Below are 6470 nucleotides of genomic sequence, written 5' to 3'. Positions count from 1 at the left end.
TGACCAACCTGGTCAGTGTATTAAAAATCAGAGACATTCCTTTGCCAACAAAGGTCTATATAGTCAAAGCTATGGTTTTTCCAATAGTCATGTACGGATGTGAGAGTTGGACTATAAAGAAAACTGAGTGCTGAAGAACTGATGCTTTTGAAGTGTGGTGTTGGAGAAGACTCTTGAGAGTCCCTTGGACTGCAAGGAGATCAAATCAGTGAATCCTAAAGGAGATCAGTCCTTGGAAGGACTGATGCTGAAGCTGAAGCTCCAATACTTTGGCCACCTGATGTGAAGAACTGACTCATTGGAAAAGACCTTGATGGTGGGAAAGGTTGGGAGGAGAAGTGGGGGGAGTGGGAGGGGACAACAGAGGACGAGATGGTTGATGGCATCACCGACTCTATGGACATGAGTTTGAGTAAGGTCCAGGAGATGGTGAAGGACAGGGAAGCCTGGCATGCTGCAGTTCAGTCAGTTCAGTCGCTCAGTCGTGTCCAACTCGTTTCGACGCCATGAATTGCAGCACGCCAGGCCTGTCCATCACCAACTCCCAGAGTTCACTCAAACTCACAGTGCTGTAGTTCACAGGGTTGCAAAGAGTCAGACACATCTGAGCAACTGAATGATGACAACAACAACAGATGGTAAAGAATCTGCCTGCAATGCAGGAGGCCCGGGTTCAACCCCTGGGTTGGGAAGATCCCATGGAGAAGTGAATGGCTACCCAGTCCAGTATTCTTGCCTGGAGAATTCCATGGACAGAGGAGCCTGGCAGCGTACAGTTAAGGGGGTTGCAAAGAGTCAGACATGACTGAGCGACTAACACTTTCACTTTAATATAAAAAGTATATGGTAAAAAATATATACTCTCTAAAAAGATAGAATTATGAATGTTTCTCAGTTTTGCTGTGCTTTTTAAAATATTTTCTATATTTTAATAATGTCCTAGAGTGATATCCATTATCAGAAAATGATGCTTTAAATACTTTTAAAAATGATCTTTATATACTCTCTAAAAAGATAGAATTATGAATGTTTCTCAGTTTTGCTGTGCTTTTTAAAATATTTTCTATATTTTAATAATGTCCTAGAGTGATATCCATTATCAGAAAATGATGCTTTAAATACTTTTAAAAATGATCTTTTCTTCAATTAGCTATTTTTCTAGCTGAAAGACTAATTATACTTGTGTTTATACTTAAACTCCTAAGAATCCTATAATCCTGAAAAACTAAGAAAATCAATTTCTGAATTTTTTTTTCTTTCAAATACTCAAAAGTGACTTTTGAAACTGTTGTGAATATGCTTCTAAGTTTGCAATACTCGACCTGATTAAAAATTTGTCTTGTTAAATAGTAATGAAATACCCAGTATTGGTTACATATAGGAAAATAGGGTCAGTGACTGTACACTGATAAACACTTCCCGGATAGCAAGTTGGAAATAATGACTAAAATTTCAAATACCCATATCCTACCATTCAAAAATTCTACTGCTAAAATTATTATTAATAAATCTCATATGGATGTGCTTTATAGCACTGATTTAACAACAAATATCTGGAAATAACTTGAAATAAAGTATTCCTCAACAAAAGACATATATAAACTAGAGCTTATATTCCTAGAAAATAATCATAAGCGGTTAAAAAGAACAAGCTGTATTGTATGGATATTAATATGGGAAAAGTTTAAGTGAGAAGAGTAAGGCTCAAAATAATATACCTGATGTGACCTCAGTTATGAGTATTTAGAAGAATATACAGAGATAAGAATAGACGTAACATTATATGCCAGTTTGAACATTGTATTTTCTGAATGAATCCCAAGAAATTATCAACCGTGGTTTTCTTTAGGGAGAAGAAGGGCAAGGAGAAAAATTAGAAAGAAAAATTTCAGTATTTGTTTCCTTTTAATTTGCCTTTCATGTTTCACTTATGTCTTTTTTGTATAAGCCTTTTATTGGATATCTAACAATTATAAATATTTAGGCATTTAAAAATAAAGGTGGATAAAACTGACATAGCATATGCAGCAGCTTTCATGAATCTATATAAATATATGTTCATTTATCTACATAAATATATGAATAATACATATGTGTGGCTATATGTGTGTATATATATATAAAATGTACAGGAAATTTCATATATATAAGGGAATGTTCACATGCATATATATGAAATACAGAGTTAATAGCTACCTTATTGAATTAATTATTTTACCAGCCCATATTTAATTTTTAAAATTTTCCTATAAATAACTTGTTTTCATGTGATTCCCTTTCAAGAAAAAATGGAATCTAGCTCCACCCCAGGGGAATGTATTCAGATGAATGTGTCAAAGGTTAAAATATAACAAAATTAATTATTATTTCTCCTACATTTTATTAACCTGGACATTTTTCTCGCTTGAGAACACACAATGTGCTGAATTTATGGCACACAATCCTGTTTCAGAGAAATAAAGCATCTTATATTATTTTTAATTCATTGAAGTATAATGGATAATAAATTATTTAGTTTAATTAAAACCTCTTTATCAGATGGGCATTTATCCATGACATTGTTATGCACAACTGGTGTTCTGCAGAAGGCATCATTTTCCATTCTCTTCTCATTTCATTCACGGGTTCTTTTAATTGCATTTCAAATTACATCTATTTCCACAAAGTCATACTATAAACTCATCAGATATTTGTGCCTACTCCTTTACCTTGCTGCTGCTGCTGCTAAGACACTTCAGTCATGTCCGACTCTGCGAACCCATAGTCGGCAGCCCACCAGGCTCCCGTCCCTGGGATTCTCCAGGCAAGAACACTGGAGTGGGTTGCCATTTCCTTCTCCAATGCATGAAAGTGAAAAGTGAAAGTGAAGTCACTCAGTTGTGTCCGACTCTCCGCAACCCCATGGACTGCAGCCCACCAGGCTACTCCGTCCATGGAACTTTTCAGGCAAGAGTACTGGACCTTAGGCACTAAAAATTTCTCTTCTGTTCGCTTTTAAATTCATCCTTTTTGCTTTATGTTTGAATGGAGAAACCAAGGAATTCTAAAAGGTTGGAAACGACTGGCCTGGCTTGAAGCCCAGCTCTGCATTTGGGAAAATTACTTATTTTCTCTAAGACCCAGTTTCTTTTCTCATCTACAGTATGAGGGTAATGATGGTTTTTAAATACAGTGCAGAAACACATGCAAGAAATAATGTCTGATAATGTCTTGAAATACATTTTCATTTGGGGCACGGGAGGACAGAGGAGTGAGAGGAGGTGAATGTAGCCTTTTAACCCTAAAATGTTAGGCTGGGAGTCTGGAGGTTCTGCTAGAACATCATCCAGACTCTGGCAGCAGAGTCTACTTCCCTCTGAGCATGAGGATCCCCTGATTCTACAGGCTTCCACCTCCCCTTTCCGTGCCCTCCCCTTGAAAGCTCACTAAAGCCTCATTCTTAACATTATTTTAAATTGCCTTAATTTTAAAACTTTGCCAGATTCTTATATTCTTCATTGAAATATTATAGTAAAGACTGGGAAATTAAAGGGATCAAGGTGTGTAAGAACCTATAAGGTGCCAGAAAGGAGTATTTTACTAAAGATTCTATGAGGAGGCAGGGAAAAGAATTACAATGCATACACCAAGGCAAAAATAGGTAACTGAATTCCTCATAGACATACGTCTTTTTCCCCAAAGATTTTCTCCTCTTCAACAGCTTCAACTCTCTTGTCTCCCTTCCTAACTTGACCTAGGGGGGAAAATATCTCTTAATCTTAGCTCTTTGGTTCCTTATTCAGTGAAACAAAATTTGATACCTGGCTAAAAGCATGGCCTCTGTCTCTCCTCGAGCGATGACTTGGTGCTTCGACCACGGTGAGAGCACCTGGCCCTGCTGTCCTTCTCACTGCTCCAGGGCGCAGAACTGACTTGTCTCTATTCTTCGCTCTTAGGGAAAATCCATCCGAGGTCTTTTCCTTTGTTCACAAAAATTTGAATACTTACCAAAAAAAAAAAAAGATTCTTACTCACAAACACTATCATAATCAAATATCTGACTATTTATATAGAAAGAGAAAACAGGTATTATTAGTAACTACAGAAAATATGGTATTAGTAACAGTAGTGAAGATGGTGGTGATGGTGGTGATAAATAAAGAAGAAAGACAGGAATACCACTGCTTGATATAGGAACTGTTTTTCTTTAACTTCACAAGCATGTGAGTAGGTACCATTGCCATAACTCCGGAGGGAGAAACAAAGGCTTAGAGAGATGAAATCACTTGTACTAACTCACACAGCAATGTTTTATCTATGATGTATCCCCATCCAAAGCCCAGGCAGGCTATCAACAAAAATGCATGTTAAATTGACTCCTTAAAAAGCAAAAAACAATTTAAAAATAAAAGATGTTCAGTGTAAATACTTTCCATTGGCTCTACTTCTAACTCTACTCAATAAATAAATCCCGTGTGCCTGTAAGATGCCAGATACTAAGCTAGGTGCTGGGAACTGAAAAAGAAAAGGCAAAAGTCTGGATCTTGTGTACACATCTCCTCTCCAGCTTTCCTGTCTTGCTTAAGTAACACATTATTCCATGTTGTTTCTTATGTGGAATTAATTCTTCTATTCTGTTGTTCTTGCTACTGGTTTGTCTGCAGAAGGAAAGGGAGATGGTGAAAATCAGATATCAATAATTATTTCTCCATCTTAGATTATCTAAACTTTGTCAGAGGTAAAGAATCCGCCTGTAATGCAGGAGATGCGGGTTAGATCCCTGAGTCGGGAAGGTCCTCTGGAGGAGGAAACGGCACCCACCCCAGGGTTCTTGTTTGGGAAATCCCATGGACAGAAGAACCTCGTGGGATGCAGTCCACAGGCTACTCTCAAAGAGTTGGACGTGACTGAAGAGACTGAATGTGACACACACTCCATTCTTTATTCAAGTTTAAAGTTCACGTGGATCAGATGGTTCTGATTAGGAGACAAGATTGTTCAATCACCCTGACTGTTAAAATGAAAGCATAAGATATGCTTGCCAGAGTTCACCACAGATGGTGGACGGGGCCTGACTGTTACAAGGAAAGCATGAGATATTCTTGCCAGGGTTCACCACAGATGGTGGAGGGGGGTTAGACCCAAATATGCAAGTGTGCTAAGTCTCTGTAGTCATGTCCAACTCTTTACGACCCCATGGACTGTAGCCCACAAGGCTCCTCTGTCCAAGGGATTCGCCAAGCAGGGATACTGGAGTGGGCCGCCACACCCTCCTCCAGGGGATCTTCCTGACCAGGGGTTAAAATTGCACCTCCTGCAGCTGCCTTCATTGCAGGCAGATTCTTCACAGCTGGGCCACCAGGGACGCCCTAGATGCAAACACTTACATGAGAATTCTCATGCATGTGAACAACTCTGGGGACAGAATAAAGGGGTATCAGAAACCTTTGCTTGCTATTACATTATACCACATTATTTGTTTAATTCTATTTCTCACAACCTTGTAAAATAGATATGTTTATCTTGTTTATATACGAAAAGAGAATGAGAGGGTAAGAAAGACTAAAGATCTCAGCACTGGGAAGTGGTAGGTGTGGGCAAGGTGCTCTAATCCCATGCTATCATGGTCTCTCTTGAAAAGAATATTACAGGTCCTTGTCTCTGTTCCAAACCTTCTGCACTGATGGTGGAGATTACTGCTTATAGGCATAGTAAGGATTCTTGACAGAATGAAATTGCAAGTGAAAGCTGCTCATTTCCTGAAGGAACACCCTTGCCGCTTACGGCTTGTGACTCGTCTTTCTGTGCAACAGTCCACATCTGTTTCTCTGCCACTGTGTATCCTGCACCCAGGCTACTGCTTCCTACCAAGGAGATACTCAGCCAGTATTTACTAAAAGCCTTGATGTACAAATGATGGTTGAGCAGCAAATGCTTAAATTATTAACCATATTCACTTTCATATAAATTAGTTTCAACTTTTTCCTTGACTCTTTTTCCATTTTCAGGTATTGATATCAAAAGCAGAGAGAGAAAAGTCAAACAAAACGAGGCGCTAGAGTCGTGACTGGAAAGATCACAGAGGTTCCTCTCAGCAGCGTGGTTGTACAGTCTCACAGAACGAAAACCGTAAGCTGAGACCAAAACTAAAGACACGCAGAGGGCGTGTGGGGGGTGTGACCACAAATGCCCTGACGGGAAGTCTGGACATTTGGCCAAGAGTAATGTGACAAAACCACACACAAAACTTGATAATTAAGCTGGGGACCCTGAAAGGATTTTGTTTGTTTTCAAAGTTTCACCTGAGAAGAAAGTCCTGGTTGTTTTTCTTAAGAAAAAATGTAAATCCTCTGTGGAAAAATACATCCTCCCTTTAAGTCCAAAGTTTCCCACAGTTTAAGATCAAATATGCATGAGTTCACAATCAAAGATGAAGATATGAAACGTACCAAACCACAAGAATGTCATCAGAAGCAACAGACGACAGCAAA

At 38.7% G+C, this 6470-nt stretch overlaps 1 long non-coding RNA gene across 4 annotated transcripts in view; it reads right to left on the bottom strand.

The window, feature by feature from the left end:
- Positions 1 to 1050: 1050 nt before the first annotated feature.
- Positions 1051 to 6470, bottom strand: part of LOC139186629 (uncharacterized) — a 158442-nt gene continuing 153022 nt past the window's right edge. For all 4 annotated transcript variants that reach the window (XR_011570307.1, XR_011570305.1, XR_011570306.1 and 1 more), the window contains one exon: positions 1051 to 4637. This is a non-coding gene — a long non-coding RNA (uncharacterized lncRNA). The remainder of the gene's footprint in view (positions 4638 to 6470) is intronic.

This window comes from Bos indicus, chromosome 13 (assembly GCF_029378745.1).
Source record: "Bos indicus isolate NIAB-ARS_2022 breed Sahiwal x Tharparkar chromosome 13, NIAB-ARS_B.indTharparkar_mat_pri_1.0, whole genome shotgun sequence".
Taxonomy (NCBI): Eukaryota; Metazoa; Chordata; class Mammalia; order Artiodactyla; family Bovidae; genus Bos; species Bos indicus.
Note: the sequence above shows the minus strand (reverse complement) of the source record. Positions and strands in the feature narration are given on the sequence as shown.